The sequence below is a fragment of the Oryzias latipes genome, chromosome 3 (genome assembly GCF_002234675.1).
Source record: "Oryzias latipes chromosome 3, ASM223467v1".
NCBI lineage: Eukaryota > Metazoa > Chordata > Actinopteri > Beloniformes > Adrianichthyidae > Oryzias > Oryzias latipes.
In genome coordinates this window covers 19,624,495-19,651,683 of record NC_019861.2, presented here as the reverse complement: position 1 = coordinate 19,651,683, position 27,189 = coordinate 19,624,495, and the positions used below count along the sequence as shown (strand labels likewise).

At 39.0% G+C, this 27,189-nt stretch overlaps 1 long non-coding RNA gene across 1 annotated transcript; it reads left to right on the top strand.

Moving 5' to 3' along the window:
* Positions 1-393: 393 nt before the first annotated feature.
* On the top strand, positions 394-18,539 carry LOC110017548. The gene is made up of 7 exons (XR_002872963.1): positions 394-489; positions 1,201-1,270; positions 14,499-14,561; positions 15,109-15,277; positions 16,658-16,739; positions 16,929-17,016; positions 18,415-18,539. It is a non-coding gene; the product is annotated as an uncharacterized LOC110017548 (long non-coding RNA).
* Positions 18,540-27,189: the final 8,650 nt, after the last annotated feature.

Here is a 27,189-nt window from a genome sequence, read left to right as displayed (position 1 = left end):
AATAAATTCAGGCATCAAAGCAGTGACGTGCTCTGCCTCACCTGTCACAATCGTGATAAAATAGAAAAAGGTAAATTAAGTAAATATTATTTTCCACTGATCTGTGTTAAATATACGTTTTCAGTCAACTCAACATGTTTTCAACAGTTTCTGAGGTTAAAATCGCCCAATTTGTGTGTTGCGCGATCACAGATCAGCGGAAACCCTTGGTGAGGCTCGGGAGCGCTGTGCCTCATGTCTGACGGCAGGGCTCAAAGTTAACAGAGACGTGCGGTGGAAGCCCACAGAAGGCTTTGGGTGAGGCACGCCTCGTCAGCAGGGGGCAGACGTGAGCTGACAGCTGCTTTGTAGCTACACTGGTACCGTAGAAACAGACAGAGGACGTCTGAGAGAGGGAGAAACTCATATAAACTAAAGGAAAATAAGGAAGACTTTTCCAACAGATCATAGAGCTTTTTGTGGAAAAGGATCGGCAGACAGACTCAAAAAGTAAGGCCAAACATTTTTTTCAATTTTTTTGTTTTTAATAAAATGGGAGTAAGTGGGAAAAAAATTAAGTAAATAATTTATTTTATTTTTGTGATAATTTTCACAGACAACATTTGATAACAGATTAAAGCACCAGAATTTAAATTTGAAAAAAACCCAGAAATAGTTACTAAGGGTCAAATGTGTGCTGAACACATCTGTATACTTTAATTTGTTTTCAGTACATATGAATAATTTATACACAAGAAGAGTGTTCTATACATGCTATAAAAGAAATATTTTCTGTAGGACAAATATGTTCATGTGTGTATTTTATATGCTGTTAGCTGCTGTTGGATGAATGGTGAAATATTCAGTTCTTTCATTGTAAATCTGACTCCAGAGAAGTCAGTGCCTCACCTGTCATCAACTTCACCGCCCCTCACTGCATCAAAGGGTTAAAGTGCGTAATAAAAATGGTTGTATTTCATCGCTTTGTAATTGATATTTGTTGCTAATTTACAGGCCCAGTGCGATCAGCTTTTGATCTATTGTAAAACTGTTCCCAGTGGTCTTTTAAACATGATTATGCTCTTTTTAGCCAAAATAAAAAAAAAACTGTGTCGTTTTCTAGAACACAGTTCCTTAAAAATTTGCCTCTGAGTTGTGGGCGGGTCGCTGACGTGGAGTAAGCCTGCCCTACCATGATCCCTTTGTGTACTCTCCCTCTAGCTGACAGCCCTGCAAAACCCCAACCTGCACGGACGGAAAAAAACAAAGACAAAGATGAATCTATTTGCCTGTAAGTGGAAGCATCAGAATGGAGTGGAGCAGGGAGCTTGTGGCTCCTTGATTGTAGTTTGTACGCACCATCTACAAGCTTTTTCCAATATAAATGAGCATCATTTGTTGTCATGGCATGTTTAATTTAGCAGCGAACACAGACAAGATTCAGTTGATCACTAAAATATTCTGCATGTGTATGAATAGTAGCCTACTTTTTTGTGGCAGCTTGGCAGTGTGAGACAAATGAAGCAGGAGCTGAAGCAGGCAATTGGCTTCAAAGCTGAAGGGCGTCTGTCCAAAGCAGCTGAACCACTGTGGACTATACTTCCTCCTCTTTGGGCCTTTTTTTCATTCAGTCTCTCCTTTTTCTCCCTGTGGATTTCTGCTGTCCTCCAAGTGCACACATAACTCACTTATTCGTTTCATTTGGATTTGACCCCTGCTTACCTTACTTCCGAGTGGGCATCATTAAATGTCTTTCTGGTTCTTTCAGGGCCTTCTGTTCCTCGCTCTCTTCTTCTCTCTCAGATACTCACTAAGTGGAAGAATTGTAACAAAAGAAAAGCCCTCAATGTAAAACTCTCAGTGGAGAGAGAGGGTGACCCCAACTTTAGGGAGAAAAAGAACCTGAAGTTCATAGCAAATGAAACTGCTTTCACTATAGTGGTACTTTAACTGACATACATGTATATTAATACTCAGCACTTTTTTTTCCTACTCAAGTGGAAGAAATATGAATATTCATCTTCATTTATATTTCAAGGCATTTCTTCTCCTGCGGGGCCCTTGGTAGGTTTGGACCAGTTTCCATCCCCATTACGAAAACGACAGCTCTCACTCCTGGGCCCTGACAGAGGTCTGCCCAATGCACAGGAGGTCCTGCGAGGAGGGAACCGGCGCCTGTTCCCAGCTGTCCACAAACACTCATTAACAGAAGAAAATATCCAACGGAATCTCTGTGAGAATTTTTAATCACACAAAGGCCCTGCTAATTAGGCAGCTGATGGGGCATAGAGAGCACAAGGACGAATTCTTTAAACAAAGGACTAGAAACTTTAGGAGCCTTAATTACTCGGGCAAAGAGTTCATTCCAGAATGGCAGAGCACATCATTCCACTAATGAGACCAAGTGGCAGCACATATTAGTGAGAAATAATGTGGAAAGTTCAATTATTTGGTGCTTTTGGTGCCTTCTCTCTCTTCCCATCCTTGCTACTTATGCACACACATAAGACAAAGCCCAAGCTGGAGCAGGAAGGAGGCAAGGGCGGAGGACGCGTAATCACTGGCACCAATACTGTGCTTCTCACGTGTATCTTGGCAGGCTTGATCATCTTAATTGCCCATTAGAATGTTCTTCTGTTTGAAAATGAATATCATTATGGCACTTCTTTTTGGCCTCTGCTGGAGGAAGACTTGCTGCAGCTCTGGTGTCACACGTGTCCAGAATCCTAAACAATTGACTTCTAACTGATTTGTGGGAATCGAACCAAAGAGATATAATCTAAAAGCTTTGGACGGGGGTTTTAGCTATTACCTCATTAAAGTATCACGCAAACTTTACTATGATTACATAGAAAAATTGATAGATTTTTAGGAAAAATTCTTTTAACCACCACTGAAAGAAGATTTTTTTTATCTCAAATTTTTAGAAACTTTACAGCTGACTTTTCTCACCTCTTTGCAGGTAATAGGCCCACGTGGATTTGGCTTATAACATCAACCACAATGTCTAACTTTGTTCCATGTTTGGGGGGAAAAAGCTGTGAATAGAAATCGAATATCATGCTTCTAAAAGGGTAATATATGCGGACTCTCACCTGTGTAACAGATTGTATTAAAAGATCCTAATGCCCACATCAGGAGGTGCCTACATAGCAATTACTGCAAGCAGGAAGCAAATTTTCCGTGAAATAAAACGGCTAATGGGAAACAGGGACCCATGGACAATATTCTTTACTGCCCCAAAACTGGAGGAAAAAAGCAGAAAGGGCCAAATGTTCACAATTAGTTTGGTTTTAGTCACACCGAATATTTTAAAAAAATTGAATTTTTGTTCTTATCACAAAAATCATAAATTACATTTTTTTTAAATTATATGTAAAAAACCCATTTTCACAAATCTCCAAAAGAATCAGAAAAAAGTTGTCTCTCATGGTTGCCTCTTTGTCAGAGGCAACCCTGACTTCCTGTTAGAGGCTCTTTAAAAATAAAAGTAATTCAAGCCAGGTGGGTTAACCGCATAACTGGTAGTTGTGGTTTATTCAAGCAATTCTTTTTTTTTCAGTTTAACTTGGTGTAAATTTACATTACAGAAATACACATACTGCTTGCAAAAAGTTATTTTCCCCCTTGAACGGTGGGCCTAAAGTGCCAATCCCATCAACAAATTACTCAATGCAAATACATATCAAAAATCACGACAACAATCAACAATGCAAAAAAAACAACCAAACAAAAAAACATAACATAACATTTTAGAAATCAAAACAACATTCCATAAACCAGAACCCGGTTACAAAATAATGAATTGGAATAAAAAGGATACATTTCAGAAAACAGTGATTTCCAGAAATCAAAATGAAATGATTGGATAATGACGTTTGTCCATCATTTCAACCAAAGGTTATTTGGCATGAAGCCAGTACCGACCTTGTCGGTTTCTTGCTGTGTTTCGTGTTTTTTAACATATCATTTTGATTTCTGGAAATTACTTTTGTTTTCTAAAATCGTTCTTTTTTTTGTTTCAACTTTTTTGAAATTGTGTTTTCTTATTTTTGGGATTCTGTGTTACATTTTTGAAAACAAAATTGTGCTTGAATGAGGTAAGGGCCTCTTTATTAAAAAATGACAAGAGAGCTTTGGGTGTGTTCCAATAATTTACAGGTGCGTTGGTCTCATCTGTTTCCACAGTTCCAGAATGTTCTGATTTGAAATCATGTCATTTCTGGCCAACAGGGTAATGGTGCTGAAAGTAATAGGAATATTTCAGTGACTGTGCCACCCACCATCTGTTTATATTTTAAAAATAATTATTTTGGAATGCATGTTTGCTCTTTTCTTTCAAATCATTTGAACTTCAGGTATCAGGTTTCTGTATTTTCTTTGTAACTTTCTTTAATTCTTATTTTAATGATTACTCTTAATCTTTCTTTTGTTTGTTTCTATTACTGTTTTATGTAAAGCACTTTGAATTGTCTCTGTACATGAAATGTGCTGTTCAAATAAACTTGCCTTGCCTATCTGGTAACCATAAAGTGACCTACATGTGCAAAATATCAGCATTACTACAAACAACTGTGCTACATGTGTCATTTAAAAGCATACCTAATATAAAAGTAAACAGACATGTTACAAAGAAATGGTAAAATAAATGATACATTGACATGATACGTTTAAATGTTTGGCTGTGATGTCACAATGGTGTGGGTGTGGCAGACTTTTTAAGGCTTCTTTGGTAAGAGTGGCCAAATTGGTGTTTTTTTTCCCAAACATTGAGATTTACATTAATATTTAGATTTAACACATAACTTTTGCTCTTAATAAGCAGTAATATTTAGCATTTTGTATTTAGAATTCAAATAACCATGCTTCAAATGACATATAAAGCACATTCATTTGTAATACATTTTGCCATATAGGTGACAAAAACGCAGCAAGATTTTAAAACTCTGACCAAACTGTCCGATCGTTTTTATTTGTTAAACCTTTCCATTCAGCGCTCCGTAGGGCCGTGGTTTGAATGAAACCTTACAGTCTACAACGCTTACCCAGCACGGACTGCCTGGGCACAAATACACTCAAGGTAACTTAATCTAATTTTAGTCCTAATAAAATTATTCTTCAACATACTAGACCAAATTCATGTTTCCTTTTGTTTAAAACCCATAAACCTTCACAGTGAAAACCCAACACACATGTACCTGGGTTGTGAGCACCTCCTAACCTCTACCTTGCCCTGTCTGGTCACAGCCAAACCCACAGAGTATAGTCTGACCAGGGAAGACCCACTGCTGAGGAAGCCTATTGATTTCTTTCCCCCTCATGTTTTGTCTGACAGAGCTGTTGTTGTTGCTTTTTGCCCATTGCCCCTATGTTATTTTCAGGCCCAGAATCAATGGAGACATTTCCTACTTGTTTCTTTATAGCTTTGCGGAAACACATCCTTTAGCCTCATAGGCACAACGGCAGTTCTACATAATTTCTTGGGTTTTGCTAAAAATGTGATTTCAAAAAGACAGACAAGTAAAAAAAAAAAAATGAAAAGAAACGAAGGCTTAAAGATTTAGATCAATTGTAGGTGTTTCTTTTGAGCAGCGATAAGCTTAAAAGACATCATTTAATGTTGACCTTTGGAGTTCTTAAAAAAAACATGAAAAGTTGCTACAAAGACTTGCAGCTCGGAGATTCTCAATAATTACTTATTGGTTTAGACGCTTGATGAAAGCCATCGAGCAGATCTGGCTACAGGATACAAGATTCCCAGACCCAGTTACTTATCACTGCTTACATCGCCTATTTAATGTTTAATGTTTTTTTCAACATTAACATGGGCTTTAAAGGCTGGAATTGTTTTTCTAGTTGCAATGTTTCTAATATTCTTTTAGAATTTACTCTTATAAGTATTGTTGACTGTTGTGGGGTCATTGTTTGGAGGGAGGGTAAAGGGTGGGCTGAGTTTTTCTCTTTTTATTTTTCATCTATCTATTTATTAAATTTTTTGGTCTTTTTTTGTTTCAGTTGTAAAGCGCTTTGAGGTGTGCAAGTACGAGAAGCGCTTTTTGATTTGTTTGATTGATTTGATAATTAATCTTAAATTGTATAACTAGTGAAAATGAAACAGCAGAAACAAAGTTGGAAATGTTAGCCTTGGGTGCGATCTTTAAAAATTACTGTAATATATTCTGTGTACAAAATGTTTAATCAACACATCTATATGTCTATCATCTGTATTCCTTCTCTTATGGATCACTATAAGTTGATGTGATTCCAATATGTGAATTAATATTTGGAGGGTGGTACCTGAAGGTAAATAATGACAAAAAGTCTTGTTGACCTCTACAAGATCCTTTGACCAGATAGAAGAAGAGTAGTTGTCTTTCAATGTGTGTCTGGAGAACATCAAATGAATTGATCATGGACAAACACCAATTTTCCAGAATCATTGGTGAACCCTTTTTCTAACAGCATTTTCAACCTTTGTAGACTTTAAAGTTTATAGTTTATATAGCTTATAAAGTTATAGTTTATAAAGTTTATATAGCTAAAACCCCCTCCAAAGTTTATAAAACTACCAGGAATGCTTTTCACCACAGAGAACATGGTGTTGTTATAATCTGAGGTCCTTTTACAACGGACATTCTAATGTTGGCATTCTTTCCTTCAACTGTGTTTGCAATTAACTTATTACAGTAGATTCTGAAGTGGAAAAAAGTAGCCTTGTGCTGATATGCAATACTTTACAGTAATGAAGTGTTTATCAACATAAATCAGCAAAATCTGTTGCGGAGAAAAGGGGCTTCGCAGAGTTATGCAAATCTTTAAGTTACTATTGTGTTACATATTGGTGCAAAGCCGATAAGAGAAGCCATTTTTCTCCCCAATAGAATCAGCTGATTCGCGGTGATCACATTAACGGTCAGAAAGTTACGGTATGTCACGGAGCGTGTGTTATTTAGGCATCACTGGCAACATCTCAAACTTAAACTTTATTTATTTGTATAGCGCCTTTCATATCAGCAGACAACACAAAGCGCTGTACATAAAAGAAAATAAATATTGTCATGAAATGTGGAAAAATAATTATAACAGAAAACACAGGACAATCACAAACAGTTGGGACCCCTCCCTCACTAGATTTGTCCCTCCACCCACCCAGTTCTCCCAACATAACCCTGAACAGAAACGTAAAAACTGTAGCTAAAAGAAAAAGTCTGGCTCGCTTATTTTTTACCAAGGCCCAGTCCGACCACAAGGGTCATTGCCACAGCGCCCATCAAACACAGAGCAAATCTGAGCAGGAGTTTGTTTTAACCCTTGTGCTATCCTAGGCACTTTAACATTGGGAGTTGGGTCATCTAGACCCACTAGACAGTGCTCTGAACCTTTTTTCTTCAATGATTTGTGAACCTCACTGGTGTCCATGGATTACATGAAATCTTTCCACCTTTATCCACCTTTGTCATGGTAGGGAGAAAACATCAATGCAAGGGTGGGGTCATCTAAGGTAGCACAAGGGTTAAAATGCCAATAAAATGTTTAGCCACTTCAGGAGTTATCTATCGTTTAGTCACAGTTCTCACTGATCTCCAGTGTTGAAGGAATAATATGAGAATTTTCTGTGTTATGTTACGTTCACACCGAGCATGTGATGTACATTCAAGATTGTGAGAAATGCGTTAAACGTGCATTCTTAAATCTGTGTTTAGCATAGTGTTCCCACTGGGTTATGGCAACACAATGCATGTACGTGCATTTGGAAGAGGTGTAAAATGTCAAAAATGTGGTGCAAATATTGCAAATTTGGCTCCAGGCTATTTCTTTCACAGGTCTATTAAATGACAGACTTGCTGTCAAATAATTTTGTCCGGGGACAAACCACAATTAATAATTTCTCCTTTATGATCAATTTTCAAATGATGGTTATTTGTGTGAATGAAGTGGACGCCATCCATATGTCACTACCAAATCCGAGTCCAATTGGTCAAAGTTCAACTGGTTACGCTTTCAAAGCGCATTCAGTGGACACACATTTTGTACATAGAGCCTGAAAACAGACTTAAAAACTAGCATAGGGACACGCGAATGTAAGAATTTTGAATGTGGAAGCCCAAAATGCGCATATGCGGATGTTTACATAGACTTTTCATTGAAAATGGTTGCTTGAACGCAAGTTGATAAGGGCGGTGTGAATGTGGTTTCACACCTGATGAGTGCTATCTCAACTTTTATGTTCAACAACTTTATTACCCCAAGTCTCTTAACTCTTAGGAGAAACTGAATTTGTATTTCATAGACTCGCCCACCTCCTGTTGACTGGCAAGCTGCTCCTGCCATGATGCACAATGCTTACGCACTCATTTTGCTGCAGAGGGTGCTACACACTGAATTAAAAGTGTTCTGATTGATAAGGCAGTTGAAGGCAAATCTGCTCCCACTAATTGTCTTTCAAATGCCCTCATTAATCAAAGTGGAGCCGCCCCATTGACGGGCGGCCCTGTCAGCCGCTCTGCTACAGGCTTTCCACCGGGCTCTCACCTCCCAGCATGATGCCTGCTTCCCCTCTGTCAGGCGCCACTGTCCGAGGACTACAGGAGCACAGGCCATCCGTCTGTCCTCTGCACACCTGCCTCCTGCCAGACAGGATCTGACTGCCCCCTGCTACTGAGACAGCCCCAGAGACCAATTTAGCAGCCACTTAATGATTCATGACTTCAAGTGCTAGAAATGAGGGCAGCATATGATAACAGGAATAAACACATTTAATTAGCTCCTCATATACATTATTTATTTATTTACCTGCACTCTAATTAATTTATATATTTTGTGTCACAGGGATTTTTGGTATTCACAGCATCTGGCAGTCAGCCTTTGTCATTCAGTGTCTCTGGTGCAAAGCTGAGTGTCTGAGTACGTGGGTGAAGGGGGTTGGGGTGACCTAGGCATTGTACCTCCTCCTTATTGGGAACTTCCTCCTAATCAGAATGCCCCTTTTTCCCAGGGTTCAGTGGGGTGGGGTATCAAAACAGATTTGACACCCCAGCACACAAGAAATGGTGTGGAATAGAACACTTAAAATATACAGTTGCTCTTGCTCTAAGTAACCTTGTTTGTGAATTTCCTGACAGGTAGTTACTCCTCCAGTTTTTCTTTGAGCATAGGGCATACATTTTCATGGAGGCACTAATCAAAGCTGTGCTGTGGCAAACAGCACAGCCACAGTACACCCAATCAAAGCCATGTAGCTGGCACTCTTCCATGAGGCTCAGGGAATGCTGATGACAACTCTTACCCTAGCACCTGCCATAGCATCCATCACAGGTTGCCTTCCTTCACTCTCACATACTCTGTCAGAGGCACTTGACTGCTCTATGAGCTCTCACTCAGCAGTTCTGACTAGTTTGCAAACATATTTTCTGGAATAAGTTACGATTTGTATCTCATAAAACTAAATTAGTCGGTTAAACTAAGTTAAAAAATACAGAATTATGCTCAAAGGCAAGATTTTCTGCTGAATATTAAGTAATTGACTTTAACCCAGAATCGCCAATTTGTGCTGTCTCCCTTTTGCACTGATTACAGAGGAGGGAGGGAGGAGGGCACTCTACCAAATAGAGGAAAGGCTTTGGACACTGACAATGTATTCTCTTAATTAGCTGTTGTTGAAGAAATAAACCATAATTGTATGCATGGATGATAATTAATGTGTCTGATGTAAAACAAGCTCAGAAACACAATGTAGGAGCAAACTTTGTGTAGCTTTGGCTCACCAGCAACAGAGAGAGAGAGTTGAGGACAAAACAATTCTCGCATCCAAAGATGCAGACAGAAGGATTCTGATGGCCTGCTCTCATGCTGCTCTTCTTCTTCCACACCCCAGATTTTCCAACCTTTTCCCTGGTTGTTCAAGACATCTTGATTCCCCCTTTTCTTCCAGACATGGATATCAAACCCGAATGATGCGGCTCAAGCTCAAACTCAAGACGGTCCATTAAACCACTTTTTGCCTGAATGCTTCTTCAGAGTCAAGTGGTTGCATATACACTGTCCTTTCTTTGGCCACTGCGGTTGCAGAAACAAGAACCCTCACGTAGGTCTGGTGGATACTTACTGCCATAAGGTCAGTGTGACCAGAGGAGAAATAGTTCTGCAAATACCATTTAAGCTTGAAATGCCTGTACATTGGGGATCTTAAAGATTCACTTTAATCACATTTTAAAGTATTGGAAAACTGTTCCCAATTGTCTTTTAATTATTATTATTACGCCATTTAGTGCCAAAATAAAAAACAACAACAACTGTGCCGTTTTCTAGGATATAGTTCTCACAGAGCGGCAGGAGTTCATCAGAAATTCACCTCTGAGTTGTGGACAAGACTGTTGGCACAAAGTATGCTCACTCTCATTTCCCAGCATCCCTCTGTTTGCACTTTATCCCACTAGCTTAAAGACACTTAAAACACCACATTACTGGTGCAACAAAACCGGTGAGCAAATTTGGAGCTATCCAGCTATACAGTTTTGATCCAGATGCCCGGTCGGATGAGGAAAACAAAGACGTACACAAAGTTTGTGACCTGCCAACTGTAGCGCCTAAGTCACTGCCATAAGCTTTTTCAGACTGCATTTTTTCCGCTCCTGATTCACAACAATTTGAATAAAAAAATACTCATTTTCACAATTTTGACCTTACTTTTTAAAAAATATATCATCCATCATAAGAAAAAATGCCATATCATTTTTATCAGAGTGGGTCTTAATAATATTCCCTGCAAGTTTTTTTTGTTTAGTTTTTCTTAACCTATGGTTTTGAAACCACATTTTTTAGCTCCCTGAAAATTACTTGATACAAGTTCTTGACATTGGCAAGCAATGAATACATTGCTTGCCAATGTCACTTTACCTTGAATTCAAATGATAAGGGCCAACAAATACCTGTACGCTTGCCTTTACACCTTTCAGGTGAGAAGTAAATGATATTTTAGAAATTACCACTTTCACACAACAAAATGTAAAACAAAACCATTTTTATCTGCTTTGTTTAATATACCCTTCATTTTTTGTCTTATTTGCTTGCAGTATGCATTGGTGGGAGCACCTAACATTTACATTTGCAGTGTTCCTGATACCAGCATCATTTATTACTTTTGTCAGTTGTTACGTAAGGGTTAATGGCCGACGAAGTGTGCGGTTACTACTTTTTAACGCACGCCGTGGAAGCCTGAACCGTCCGACGCGAAGCGGAGGACGGTTGCTTCCGCGAAGTGCGTTAAAAAGTAGTAACCGCACACTTCGAAGGCCATTAACCCGCTTATACCATGGTCACTTACAAAAGCAATACATATTAACCAGGTTTTAGTCCTTAATTCTTGTTTTTTTTTTCGATTTGTATCACTTTTCTCATAAACAGCGTACTATATGTTACGTGATGCGGCGCATCGCGCCGCATCACGTAACATATAGTCCGCGTCGCGCAGCACAACCGCTGCAGTTAAGATTCGGCGATATATATATGCTGATCGTCCCGATGGGTTGAATAAAGCATCAATTCAGAGGGAAAGTTAATCGCTTACCGCTTGTTTTTGCCCCGATGATGAAGCAAAAGGTTGTTTTACAGAAGCCGGCGCAGTGATACAAATCATTTAAGCTAGCCGACCGGAACTTCTTTTTTCACCGTGCGGTTATCAGGTTTTAACGCATACCCAGCAGCCAATCAGAATCGAGTATTCAACCGGACCATGGTATAAAGTATTTTTTCTTCTTGTTCAAAGCAGGTAAGACGAGACAAACAGAAACAGCTACTGTACTTGTTCTGCATGCTGAAGCCACAAATTTCTCTTATCAATTTGTGGAAGCATCTATAATCGCATGACTAAAAAAGAAGTTCCGGTCACATAGCATAAATGTTCTATATACCTGTGCTGGCTTCTTTAAAACAAACTTTAGCTTCATCTTCTGGACAAAATCAAGCGGTGAACTTACTCTCTGAACTGATGCTTTATTTAACACATTTTGCAAATCAGCGTATATATCACTACCTTTGCCGCTCCACTCGAGGTACGCAACAAATAGTCCGCTTTTTGTGAAAAAAGTGATCCAAACCGAAAAAGTAACAGGAATAAAGTACTAAAAAGTGGTTGAATATTTATTTTTTGTGACCATGGTATAAGTGGCTTAATGGCCTTCGAAGAGTGCATTATCAGAATTCACGCTTCGCGTCGGACGGTTAAGGCTTCCACGGCGTGTGTTGATTTCTGATGATGCACACTTCCCTGGCCATTAACCCTTAGTTATACCATGGTCTGGGTGAAAACTGCTGGGTGTTGATTAAAAAGTGATAAGCCACAGTGACAATGCACACCTAAAAAAGAAGTTCCGGTGACATAGCTTAAATTATTTATATCACTGTGCTTGCATCTTTAAAACAAACTTTTGCTTCATCATCTGGACTAAAGTGGTAAGAGGTGAACTTTCTGAATACTGATGCCATCGTGAAGATCAGCATTTATATATCACTTTCCTTTGCTGCTACAGTCGAGGCCGGCTTAATGGCGTGTTGTCACAATAACTTAGAGCGCTACACCATGTAACAACAAATAGTTCCCTATCTAAACCAAAATAATAATAAAAGTAAAGTACAAAAACTGATTGAATATTTCTTTCTTTTGTGAGCTGAGTGTGTTTTGAGAGTGGTGCTTCTGTATTAACACCTATAAATTTAGAATTTGTGAATTAGCCTTGCAATATGTATATCTATCTATCTATCTATCTATCTATCTATCTATCTATCTATCTATCTATCTATCTATCTATCTATCTATCTATCTATCTATCTATCTATCTATCTATCTATCTATCTATCTATCTATCTATCTATCTATCTATCTATCTATCTATCTATCTATCTATCTATCTATCTATCTATCTATCTATCTATCTATCTATCTATCTATCTATCTATCTATCTATCTATCTATCTATCTATCTATCTATCTATCTATCTATCTATCTATCTATAGATAGATAGATCTATAGATCTATCTATCTATCTATAGATAGATCTATAGATAGATAGATCTATAGATCTATCTATCTATCTATAGATAGATAGATAGATAGATAGATAGATAGATAGATAGATAGATAGATAGATAGATAGATATAGACAGCTGGAAAAAATTAACCAACAAAGGCTCCCGGCCCGGATATATATAAATAAAAAACAACAGACATGGGTGTTTATCAATGCATTGTAGGCTCCCATTATTTATAATGAAAAATGTCAAATATGTTGATGAAAAAAGGGACCCTTTTTAAGTTGTTAAGGCTCAAGGTGCAGTTTATATGTTAAAAGGGTTACAGGAGAAGTGACAAGATCATTCTTCTTGTTTAACGACATATTTTTAATAATGTATTTGAAATTATGTATGATTTAAATTCTTTCTTTTGTCCAGAGACTTAGTAGGCAATTAATGACTAAATTTGTGTCCAGCATTTCCAGTTAAAGAGGTAATGTTGGCCTGTAAAGATGCTCTGTTAAAACAAAAAGATTAAGGGTTTTATGAAAAGTCAGCATAAAAAAGGAAGTGACCAAAGACACACTGTCAGCAGAAAAAAAAATCCTCACTTTAAAAAGATGTTGATTTATGAAACGTTCAACAGAGTTGAAACTTCATGACACAACACATATTGCCTCAGTTTGTCAAAGGGAGCATGAAAAGGCTTTTTTCCAAGCCTTTTGGCCTGTGGAGATTCACACTTTGCTCAAAGTCCCAGCAGAAATTTGATACAAAAATAAAACAAATTATATACTTCTTACATGGAACTTACACATGGCCGTCATGCTTCCTGTCAAAACAGTATGTGCTGATTTTTTGCACAAGTAATTACTTAGTGTTGTGGTCTAGCACAACAAAATAATTTGTAGCTACAAAACATTGCTGCGGGAGTTTTTTTTCACAGAGTGCATATGGCAACATGCCGACAGCACTCCTTGGTGCACTGAACGGGAAAAAGAAATGGGTATGAAAGACCAAATATCTATAAGTATTTGTTCGTCAGTGTGTGTGTGTGTGCCTCTATAAGGATGTGTGTGAGACCTGCGTGTGTGCTTGTTGGTGTGCCGGTGCTTAAGATGGAGTGCAGTGTCAGAGTTTGGGCAGAAGGTGAATAACTACAGTGCTTACAGTGTAATCATGGTTCCTGTCAGCCCTGCTGCACAGGAGAGGGGCGACCAGCAGACTGAGCTCCTCTGTGATGAAGTACAGGCACAGAGGAGTGCTCTACACCTGGATATTTATTAACACAGGCCTGACAGTAATGAGGGCTGAACAGGTGGGCTGGGACACACATATCAGAGTGAGGAGCATCCGCCAGGAGGCAGTGGGGGAGATGACTGGGAGAAGTGCACCCAGCAGAAACACAGCAGCACGGAGCCGAAGGCGCACATCTACTTGTACCTACATGCACGCCTGACCAAAAACAACAGCAGCTAAATGCTTTTCCTGCCATTCTGCTTCAACACAGGTGCCGAATACAATTGAATAGATCTGCACTGCTTTTCTTCTGGCGTAACATTACAATTAACAGGTAACTTACACATTACATGCGCCGAAATGCTTACATTTAAACAGTAATAGCACTGACTGTGAAAAAAGTTTCTTATAAATTCCATTAAAAAAGAATATCTCAGGAAACTTTTGTTTTTTGTAAAAATAAAACACCATGTTTAAACGAAAATATCTAAAAATTAGATTAACTGCATTTTTGCAGCTTTACCACATTATTTCTGTTCCGGTCAGAGTTACTTTTTGCAAAGAAAGGAAAATTTAGAAAGCATCCAGTCCTGTAAAATGTGTCCTTACATGACATAAATGATGTGTTTTAAAGCAAGCTATTTGTGCAGTCAGGACTGTAGTAGGGATGTTAATGTTGTTTGAGGCAGACAGATCACTAACAGGAAGGGACACTTTCCAGGCCTCATTAGGGTTAAGGACAGGCTCGTGGTCAGGTTAAGTGTAAGGAAACAAAGTAAGCACAGAAAGAGCATGTAGTGATTACAGCCGGGTGATCTGCTGTGTTTGTGTGTCCGTGTTCACCTTGCGCCGGCTCTCTGTTTTCCACTTGTCTTATTAAGACCCTGAGTGAGGCTAATCAGTGCTGTCATCAGATGCGCCGAACAAAGAAGAGGAGGAGACCACTGCAGGCCCAAGGTGCATCTGTGGGGGAGGAGAGAGCTCTGCTGATACTGGATGATGGCGCTCCTTGTCAAGTATGGCTCTCAGAGACTAATGGGTGGAAAAAAGGTAAAGTGTGACCATGACCAACATTTCATGTCAAATCCACCTTAATAATTTGTCATTGCCAGCTGTGACTGACACAAACGGTGGATAAGATGGCTTCTTCTGCAGACCTGAAATGGCACTTGGGGAAATTCACTTAACTAACATAGTCGACTCCGGATCCAGTCTGCAACTGTGTGGGTGATTTGAATTTCTGGTGAATGAATAAATAAAGAGTGAAAGTTGTGGCTTACAGAGAGGACATTTGAAAGTTATTAGGAAAAAGGGATGGATGACAGTGCCACGTGAACACTCCCTTATTCTCTGTTGTTAAATCTGTCTTTCACTATCAGCTCTGTCGCTTCCTTTCCGTCGTCCTGCTCCTGTGTGTCTCACACACACAGCCTCTTTGGAAGTCATTGTCAGACAGTGGGGAACTCAACTTGGACTGAAGACAGACTTTAAAACCAGAACACCGACTATTAACTTCTCTCTCCAGTCTTCCTGCTGAGTCTGCTGGGAGCTTACACTCATTACCTATTCAGACGTTCCTAACAGATGACCTTGGTCTTATCAGGACAGTACTAGATCTTGCCAAAACTGGGAAACGCATAATAATAGCCCTGAATATATTTATTGGAAGGAGACAAATATCTTTGTTCATCTGTTGTGCTGAGATCATGCTTCCACCAGCTTCATACAATGCTGGGTGTGATGAGAAGTCAGTGATCTCTGCAATCTAATCAGCTGAAATTACTTTTAGATACGTCTAATTTTAAAATATGTGATACCGTAGCTTTTGGTTCATCCATACAGATGTGTATCTACCACTAAGCTAAGTTGGGAAAACTTTCCACTGGAAGATTAAAATGAACATCATGCATGTTCTGCTTTACACATCATGACCAAAAAGACTTTGTCTTGTCTATTAAGCTTTTTTTTTTTAGCTATCCAGTCAAACCAGTCAGATAGTCAAACAAAAAAGTGTTATTAGCTTACGGTCCACATTCCCGTTCATGGTGGGCTGATCTCCTATCACAATAGAACAAGCAGTTCCCTTCAAAGATCCTATGTCTGGGACTAATCTATACTCTCAAAAATACTGCTTAGCCCCCCAATTGGGTGGAATTAAGAGCACTTGGCAGTGCAAAGAGACCGTAAGCGTGTGATGTATCTAAGATTAATTAGGTCCCGACTTTAGATATTATTATAGAATCTTATGATGCTAGAAAGACTACAATCTCCTCAACTCTATTAGACAGTTTTGTGCAGTCAAACCGGCAGAGAGCCGAGGTGCTTAGGAAGCCATCGGGTTTCATAATGCATGTAGGCCTCTTCTGTACTCTGACAGCACTTAAGATACCTTCAGCTATTTGAGTGACAAAGATCTCATCCATTTTTTAGGGTTGACTCAAACACTGAGGGGAGATCTCATGCGCTGTAGAAGATTTGCGTGCAGCTCCTGTGTGTGCAAAGACAATTAGGGGTACGTTGTCGGACAATAGCCGTGGATTTACTCGCAAATTATCTCCACCCTGCGCAAGCTGGAGAGTCTGTGTGTATGAGTCACACTTTTAATGAGTTATTTTAATGCAGTCCTGCGCGGCTTCACTGGCTGCCACTGCAGATTTACTGTTCTCCTTTTATAAACCTGAGAGTTTGGGTTTATGTGTAGGATGAAGCCTCGGACTGATGGAAGTGGAGGAAATGCTTACGGGAAAGAAGCTGCACTGTAAAGAGGATAGAGAACTCAGCAATGACAGGTATGAAAAAATCTGTGTCAAATTGTTCAAGGAAATGACCTCTGGGTCTGTCTGTGTCAAACAACTCAGAGAGATTTCAGTCTCCTGATCATCGCCTCTGATTTCCCTAAAAAATAAATAAATAATGTACCGGCAATACATTTATGAATACATTTATACAATACAATACATTTATGAATACATTTATACAATACAATACATTTATGAATACATTTATACAATACAATACATTTATGAATCAAGCAAGCGATCATTTCCAAACTCACACAAGAAAACAATGAAGCCTCTCTTAGCTTTGAGATTTACCATTCTACCTTTACATAACTTGGTCAATACTAAGTTACCCTGTACTGTCACCAAGCCCCCACCTTCTGTTCCCATATTTAAAAAAGGATTAAATGCTGAAGTTCCACAAACAGCCAATAGAGGCAAGTTGAAAAAAGGATACATTTCTTAATACGCTACAAACATGTAGATGGAATCTGAATATCTTCCCTACCCTTCTGGCTGTTTCCCAATGCGCCAATTGTAGGGGCATTTGAAGCTGTAGTGGTGTCCGGAAGTGTTTTTTTTAGTGTTTTTTTTTAAGGGGGGACCATAGCGACTTAGGGCTGGGTATCTCTCTGCTGGTAGGATGATCTGCATTGTGCTGTGGTGCGAAAGAGAAACACATTTTTCCACATGGGTGTGCTCTGAAGCACAGAAGTTGACTCTTAAATGTAAGCATTGGGTCAGAATTAACAGACACTTTTTTTCTATATCTCTCTGCTTGGAGTGATATATGCAGGGGCAGGGAGAAGCCAAAAGAGCAGGGAAGCAATTGGGATTTGGCCGTACAGTCTCATATTAGAGGTCTATTTTATGTTTATTCTATTCATGAAAACTGGGGCCCAATGGGTTGTTTTTTAAACCAGATGTTTTGACCTTGTTTGAGCTCAGAATTGAGCAATGTAGGTGAGTGGAGTGAACATCAGGAATAATCCATTCAGTGTAAGTATATGACCATGGCTTTAACCTAGGTGATAAGGCAACACATAAAAAAGGAGACTCCATAACAAAATGTCTTCTTCAATGAGTCTGCATGTTTGTCAGGCAACACGCCTTCTTAGTCAAAATTTCTTTTGTCTTATTTTCTTCCTAAAACAGCTTTTAACCCGGTTTTTAGTTAAAAAATGTGTGCTGACTTGTGGGGCAAAACAGTGGTCTGAGTTCACTCCAAACGTTCTGCTACAGTGGTTTGTTTTTTCCAACTGTCGCATGAGTTTAACATTACCACAAGGAGACCAGGCTTCCTGGGTTCTGGATGTAGACTTCTGGCTTCCAAATGCTTTATTTCTGGTAAGGCTAAGCTTCGGCCATGATACCTTCTGTTTCTTGTTCTCCTGTTCTCTGATTCAGGCGCACTTGTGGTGGGCCTTTCTGCCTCATGGCTGGGTGGCATTAATTCCTGGCATGGCTGTTCTTGGACTCTGTGGGGCTTCAGAATCCTGTGGTTGCTCAGATTCTTGTTTTGCCTGTAATAAGGTTTGTGGTAAGAAAGCTACAAATTATCTTTTCTTGATGTTTTGCCAATAAAAAAGATAGTTCAGTGCAACTATTGAAAATTTACCTTTTTAGTCATTTAACTAATATAAAACCTCCTCATGGAGGATCCTAATTTATTTTTAATCAAAGATTTAAATACATATTTTTTATAATCTGTTTATTTATATACTTTACTTGCCATAAAATCCCCCTAGAAAATGTGTTACTGAAACCGGATATTTCTCATCTATAAATCATCGTTTTGAGCAGAAACAATATGCTTCAAGGTCACCGCTTGTCTTTTCTCTTTAGCACTGTGTTAACAGAAGAAGACCAGCAAACTGACAAGACTCCTGCTTTTAAAGAGGTGCTTGGACTTCCTGGTGATCAATTAATAAAGTGCATTTGATCAGCAGCACTTTGCAGCCACTGACCCTCTTCATACATGTAGAATCAGAAAGGATGTGGTTAATATTTCACACATTAGTTCTGCATTTTAGCATACTGGTTCTTCTGTAAATCATAATATACAGTTACATGCCAGAATAACGATGCTAAATTTTAAGAAAAAAGATGATTTAAATAATTTTACATGGCAAGGTATTTTTGTAGTTACTTAAAAGTGAAATCTTTTTATCGCATCTCTAAAAAAGCTAAAAATTGTGTTTGAATTTGCGAAGGTGCCATCTTCCATAAAGTACGTCTAGATGACGCTTCCCCCTACGACAAGCTTCAATCTCACAAAGAAAAAGAGCCAGATAATCCATTATTGTGCGTTAGATCAAACTTTTAAGCTTATTCAGACAAGTCATCTCCATCATTTGGCAGCATCTGATGTGGGCGGCTGCTTATTGCACATTAAGTGCTTTCAGACACAGGAGCAGAGCGTGCAGTGAGAGATGCATTAGGAGACTCAGTGAAGAAGGCATGTGCTCTCTCATGGAAGCTACTAATATTGATTTCTATAGCCTTTTAATTTAAGGCACTTTCACTTAAGGCTGGGACAAATGTGAGAAAAGCCTGGCTGCATATTCAGCTTCTAATGCTGCAATAATGTTCAATTAAAAATGCATGAGCCCACATATTTAAATGTAGGTCCTTCAAATTGCCTTGTGCTCGGTTGTTATCAAATAATTAGTATTGCTTAGAAAATACCCACACTGCAAAATTAAAATTGCGTCTAATGATTAGCGAACACCTTAAATGAAACAGAGACGCCATGGATCTGTTTGGGAAAGACAGTGAACGCGAGCGTGCAGGGGCAATTAATCCCTCAGAAACTCTGACTGACAAACCGAGTGGAAACAACTCGAGTGTCTGACCTTGCTTAACAGCCCTGAAAAGCACAGGTGACCACTCTGCTCCTTGATAACTTTCCCCATGCTGCATGTGCTAAGTGAAATTGCCGTTTTTAGCTGTTGGTTGATGGCACGCAGAGAGAAAGGAGGGAGGAGTGCAAGGCCGTTGAGAAGACTGAGGGCACTTGGTGTCAAGCTCATTAACCTCGCCAAAAGAAATGTTACAATGAAACACAAGATATGCGCGGCACAGGGTCACATCCTGGAGTGCCGCTTCTTGTAAAACCTGAACCCTCTCCGACTGGTGCAGCAACACTGGCATTTCTTATATTAAAGGCCTATTTTTTATGTGAAGCGGTTGGACAGTTTTGAGACAAGTGTGGGGATGGTCTGTTATACTGTCAGGGGCTTTAAGTAAGCAGATGCACCCAGAGGTGGCTCAAACATGAAGGCTGGGCTCTCTATGTGCGTTCTGATGGACATGAGGGAACGTCATTATGCTGTTTGGGTAGCCTCTCAGCATATCTTCATTTATAATTCCTCCAATGCATTCTTTGACAATTGTGATCTGTTCAAATAAAAGTGGTGGGTTAACACATATTCTATTTCTATCTTGCCCATCAATCTGGGCACCCAGCTGTGGGAGAGCTTTGCTGCCCTATCTCCTCTGGTCCACACAGCAGTCTGCTTGTTCGGCTGCCCTTGTTTAGATTTCAGTGACAACTCTGGATTGTCTCTGGGGACCTCAGATCATAGAAAGGCATCAGATGAATTGAACTTTTTTCACATGCTCTTTGAAGTGACAGAACATGGAGAATTTGGAATATTAGCTTATCAAAAGACATTTCATTAGGATTCATGAGCACTGACGTCACTAGGTAAAACTTTTCATTACATGGATCAAGCATTAATGAATAGAACCATTGAGATGTTAGGTGGATGATCAGAGTGGACTGGTTTTAGTTTTCTTGAATTTTTATCCACAGTTAGTGGCTGCCTTTTGAGTAAATATAATCCATTTTTGGAAAACCAAAATGCAGAAACATAAATACTTAAGGGTATATTCAGTCTGGAAAAATCCATTGGTCCAGACCCACTCTGACTAATTTGGTCCAGATCGAGTCCTGAATCTTCCGTTTGGTCTGTATTCCGTCTGTCCTCAGCTCACCTTCGTGTTCCGGACTAACGCTTGTAAACAAAAGAAAGGTCAAACAAAAAAGTAAATGGTGTAAACTAATATAGTTTTTTTTCTTCCTTGATAACAGCCCAAGGCGCTTTACAATCCCATTAACCCACACCTAACAAATGAACTATGGTTGTTTTTACTTTTACTAAAAGGCATTTTGTTAATTTTATTTATTTATATTTTTTTCCACAAATTTTTAAAATGCTTGCATTAATATTACTTAATACATTTAATATTTTGCATTATTTGCATTACTGCAACACTCTTGAGTAGAATACTAGAATATTTATCCTCGTGAGATTCCGTTGCTCATACTATATAGCACTAAGCATGCTTTACAGCAATTACTCAGTGTGGTTGCGTGCAACCACTTGACGCAAGGCTTTTAAGGAAATCTTCAGATTTTTTTTTGAGTGCATTGCTCCTGGTGTTTACAAGTTGGTTCCATGTATGACAGCATTGCTCTTGTATGCATTCAGCGTCTTGCCAAGTGATACTTAAACACATAGAGAGCCAAGGCACGACCCAAACCTGCAACCTTCCAACCTACCAGAAGGATGATTGCTCTACGTAAGTGAGTGCTAAAACGTTTGGCTTTGGTCTTAAATGTCTTAAATGTTAAATGTCAAACCAGCTCAGTGGCCTTGTGGTAGAGTTCAAATCTCGACCGAGTCACACCAAAGACTCTAAAAATGGGACCCAATGCCTCCCTGCATTAATACTTAATACTCAGTATTAAGGGGTTGGATTGCGGGGTTAAAACCACCAAATGGTTCCAGAGCGTTGCTGTGTCTGCAGCTCACCGCTAATCAATGTGTGAGAGATAATCTGACTTTTAACTTGGTCTTTTAGAGAAGACCGGTGAAAAGGAATTTATGATTAAATCTTTGTTTTATAACAAATTTTTACTTATTATAGAATGTACTGCTTTAAAACACTGATTTTATTAATGGCTTTGGATTGGTTCTTCATGGAGCATTATTCCAGCAAGTAGCAGATTCAGATGGACAACTTTGAGGGGTGGGAGGAAGGTCATTTACAATGTCCAGAAACAGAAAACCAACGACATAATAAAAAAATCAGAATTATAAGATGTCAAGATTTTAGCCTTGATATCATTCAGTGCCAACATGTGGATCAGCTGAAAAACAACATGAAACCCAATGGCAAAAACTGTGCTAAGTCAATGGAAAACATTTGAGAGAATTTTATCACTGGGTAGAGTGCACTTTGGGTTTTAGTACACTGCTTACTTTGTGCTTATAAACAATATCATAAAATGACAATGGAATGACTAATAAAAATGGAACAGAAGAAAGTTTAAGAACTCTTGTATGATGTATACCAGGGGGCCCACACTTTTTTGGCATGTGAGCTACTTGTGTGTGTGTATGTATATGTGTATGTATATGTATATATACACATATATATACACACACATATACCCTCCAGTCGTCCGGAGTGGTCTTCTGCCGGGGACTTGACGTGCCGCGGGGCAAGTAGCGACTTTCTCATGACAGAATTTGCGCTCAGTGTTAAACAGTGACATGTGTATCAGAGGATGTCCGATCGGCCGTTCTGCATGTCAATCAAGTCTCGTACTTGCAGGTGAGGATTTTGATTCGCTGACAGATTTTTTAGAAGTACTTTTTAAAAATGTTTCGGTTATTTATTTTTGCTGGCCTGCGATCTACCCTCAAGTCCTTGAAGATCGACTGGTCGATCGCGATCGACGTAATGAGCAACCCTGATGTATACAATAGGGTTTCAACATGAAAGACTCAAATCACAAACGTGGCATTAGGGTAAACGTGAGAAATGTTCAAAAAATAACCAATTTGTGTTTTATTTTAAATTTGTTTAAGAAATTGAGATTTCTAGAAGAGATTAACCAAAACGTTGAAATATGAGATAAGTGAAACAGCAATGATATCACTTGTTTATTTATCTAAGGGTCAAATGCATCAATAACTAATGTGTGAGAAAACGGTAAATGAAGGACTCTAATTAGCATTTGTTAAAACTTAGTGAAGTTCTGATGTACTAAAGGTCGGGCCGCTATTTTGACACCAAAAGATGGAAAACATTCCACTTTTTGAGGGAATGTCATGATTTAAATTAAGATTGTCAGGTTGGCTGTAAGCTGGTATCACAGCACAGGCATCTTGTATGACCTTTTCCAGGAATTGTCATTTTCCACCCCTGTGATGCCACTGTGGATCAGCGGGGGAGAGGCCCCTCTTCTCTTGCTATGTAATTTGTCTGGGGTGTTACCATTCACAGTGTGTTACTCCCAGCCACTCACCCAAATGCCTATGTATCTACAGACCAGCAGGCTGAGACCACTGTATAACAAGAATGTTGCTTCTCAGGTTCTACTCTACGCTCTGTGTGAAACCAGAAAGGCTTCTGCTGTGTGCTGCTTCTGGCATAAACATCACACACTCGCAACCCAGCAGCGGAGCAGCCACTGGTCTAAAGCAAATATGATCACAGCTAACGATATTAAGTCCACTCACTACAACTGCTACACCAGTGAGTGATCAGGCACTGAAGCTAGCTGATGGAAGCTGCTGTGTACTCTGAAGCATACTCTTTTTTTTTTTTTTAAACTTTCTTCACATCCAAAACCTTTTTTCAACTTTAACCCTTGTGCTATCCTAGGCACTTTCACATTGGGAGTTGGGTCATCTAGACCCACTAGACAGTGGTCTGAACCTTTTTTCTTCAATGATTTGTGATCTTCACTGGTGTCCATGGATTAAATGAAATCTTTCCACCTTTATCCACCTTTGTCATGGTAGGGAGAACACGTCAATGTATGGGTGGGGTCATCTGAGAATGCACAAGGGTTAAACTGTGGTGCTAAAATTAGGGAAAAAACAACAAATTATCTAAACAGCTCAAACTAAATGTGGGACAAATTATGCATTTATGTCCCAAAAAAAAAAATGTTGTTAAGCAGCTTGGTGCTCACTACCGAGTGCAGGATCTGACATGGGTAAAATAAATAAATAAAGCTTACCCACAAAATAATTTTTCGTTCCCACGGAATATCTAATGCGTGGGAACGTATTAATATTCTGATATACATTTATCCTGTTGTCTTTGAATGCACCACACTTACAGGTGCACATTGATTGGTTTAGATGGATTATGGGATATGTGTGATGCATGATTGGATGCGTAGCATGTAGCCTTCGGTTGTTAAGTGACTGCTAACGAGTATGTTAATAAAAGACAAGTCCTGACTATTATTATTCCTATACGACCCTAAACTACAATATCCCATACCGCAGATGGCTGTCTGTCTACTGGCCAGCCAGCTGCCCGAATGCTGGCACGACAAGCAAAAGAGCTCCGGGAGCCGGAGCTCGCAGCACATAGCTCATAGCTGGGGTGAACTATGTCCGGAGAATCGCTGCGGTATGGGGAATCACCAAACTTGGGCATCCTAGGTCTTATTATATTTTTCTTATTTTCATCAAGACAATAATAAATCGATCATTCTTGTTTTTATTTTTTCCCTCTTGAACGAATGTGGGTCACAGAGACACGGAGGTAGCGGCGAAAAGCGGCTTTTGCAGCAGGACGGAGACCTACCAGGATGTGAATGAACGCAGACATGGAGACATGATTGCCGATGCTTTTGTGCTTTTTAAAATAAATAAATCTGATCCCTAAACATCCTCAGTGTCTTCCATGCAATGTAATAAGACACACACAGACAGAAATGTGAAAGTGTCTGCTGTAAATCCAAGTAATGCTAACATCCGTGTTTGTGAATGACTAATCATGTGAATAATTATTTCGTTTGCGCGAATTAATAATTTCGAGGGAACGAAATATTGTTTTGTGGGAAAGGAATATTATTATGTGGTAACGCAATATTATTTTTCCTGTGACAGACTGGCGACCTGGCGACCTTCATGGGAACGGAATCTTTATTGATTTAACCCATGTTAGTTCCCGGGCTCAGTACTCACCACATTTGTATTTGTAACAAAACCAAAATTGTTTGACCTCAATAGGCTCTGGCAGCCCTGTGAACCTGAAAGGAATACAGCAGGTAGAAAGTAGATGGGTGAATGGATAAAGCAATAATGAACACTTTAACTTCCATCCATTCATTTTCTGAACTCGCTTTTTCCCTTTTGGTATCATGGGGTGGCCAAAGCCTAACCCTGGGCAAAGGTAGTTAGACCCTGGTCTGGTCGCCTGGGCAAGTCGCCAGTCTGTTGCAGAATACTTTGACTTTCTTTTTAAAAAATAATTTGATTATTCTTCTCTATCAATGGTTTGGGCAACACTTTTTTTCAAGCTAAGTTAGAATTTGTTCTGGGGAGTGGGCAAATTTCGAAAAAAGTATTTTTATTTGTACATTATTATATGTTGACAAAAAAGCAAAACAAACTGAAGGAAAGAAACTATGTCCTATCATTCATTTTATTTTTCATGCAACATCCAAATCCGTTTTTGCATTACGTTTTCTTCATGAAATCTTTTTATTTTGATTTTTGAGAAGAGGAAGAAACTACACATCAACAGTTCTTTAACACACATTGGTAAATTACAAATTGATTTATGATTTTAAACGCATTTTTAGGTTATGGCCAGGAAAAGCGATGTCTATTTACTTTACTTATTCTTATTGATAAATCTACATTGGAATAATTTAACACTAACTTTGATCCAAACGAGTAAAAGTTTGCAACAGTAACCCAAACAATACAAAACTATTCTATTTTTGGGACTATAAGTCACTGCGGAATATAAGTCACAGCAGCAAAAAAAAAGCAAAGTAAAGAAGAAAAATTAAATATAAGATGCAATATTGGGAGAAATTGATTCAACAAAAAATGAGTCCAAGAATAAACATTTCATCTTGAACGGCAGATTGTGATACTGGAATCGATAGCAATAATAGACTGAATATGTGCACACTTCACCACCGTATCACATTGATGGTTTTTAGAGTCATGAAACAAAGGAGGAATCTAGTATATTAGTGTAATATATGAACAATTATATCGATAACCATAGCATAAAGAACAAGCCAATGAGTCAACTAAACTTTTTGTTGTAATTCAGATCACTAAATTTGTTAAATTCTTCATCCTCTGTCTTGCTTTGGAACAATTCTTCAGAGGTCGGTGCTTCTTCTTCTGCATTGCTGTCAGTGGCAAATACTGGTATAAACATCTACAGTGCCCTCTAGTGGTTGTTGATATTTATTTATTTTTCTTAAATATTAAATATAAGTCGCACCTAAGAATAAGTTGGACCCTATGCAAACAAATGCGACTTATACTCCAAAATACACAGTATAAATAAACAGTTTAAACTTCTTTGGTTAAATAGACATATAGTGTGACATATTTAGATTAACTGTTAGTTTTACCTGTTTCTGTCAACAGAATCCTAAGTGAACAAGACAGAAAAAAAATTGCTTGTGAAAACCTTCCCAAACACATCGGTGTGGCTGAAGAGCATGTTTTAAAGCTGTTAACTTACAGATCCCTCTGACAGCTCAGTGGCTTGGGGCTTCACACGTCTAAGCAGTGACAGAACATCAGTGGCATACCTTCTGAGATTTGCACCTACAACGAAGCTCATGCCGCATAGCAGCACTGCTGCTGATGTGGCATTGCTGCCCTTTCACAGCTAATTGGTCGCTCTGCGCTCATCATCTGGTTATCAGCAATGATTGGCTGATGGTAAGCTGCAACTGGTCATTGGAGTGTCACCGGCCTGTGTTCCTGTAATTAAAATCTGTCAACCAGAACCCCATCTCTCGTTGCTGCTAAACCCTTTCATCAGATGGTGGAGCTGAGATAAACTGTCCTGTACCCATCTCTCTGATGGAGCGTTTGTGGCAAACAGTTTTGAAGGCAGAGAGAAAATGTTTGAAATATCGGGCTTAATATTTTTTGAAGCTCTCTTGGTTGAACCCAGAGGCAAAGCGTTACATTTACATCAAGTGCCAAACATGAACATTAAAAGCATTGAGCTTCCTTGAGTCTATTTATCCTTGAACAAAATATTTTTTTCCTTTTAAGCCGTGAAACCTTTTGCTGCAGCGGATTTTAATCAGAACCGCCTGACACCAGCAGAGAGGCCAGGGCACAAAAGATACTTGATATTTTTAATGATGTACAGCATTTG